We start from the raw sequence: 231 nt of genomic DNA on the forward strand, positions 1-231 counted from the left end.
CGGGGGTTCGCTCCTTTCTCACGACCTCTCAGGTTCCTGAGCTCATCTGGGAGCTATTCATTTCCTGCCAGAAAACAGCCTTGCCTGCTAAAAAAACCACCTTGGCCACAGAGCAGCCCAGGGCTTGGTACGAGGGCTCTCCCGGCTTAAATCATAAAGCTCCGGCTGTCTGGCTGGAATCAAAGGCAGGGCATGCGCGGGGGGGGCAGGGCCCGTGCCCTCTGGTAGCAC

This window comes from Pterocles gutturalis, unplaced genomic scaffold (assembly GCF_000699245.1).
Source record: "Pterocles gutturalis isolate BGI_N339 unplaced genomic scaffold, ASM69924v1 scaffold26864, whole genome shotgun sequence".
Classification (NCBI taxonomy): domain Eukaryota; kingdom Metazoa; phylum Chordata; class Aves; order Pterocliformes; family Pteroclidae; genus Pterocles; species Pterocles gutturalis.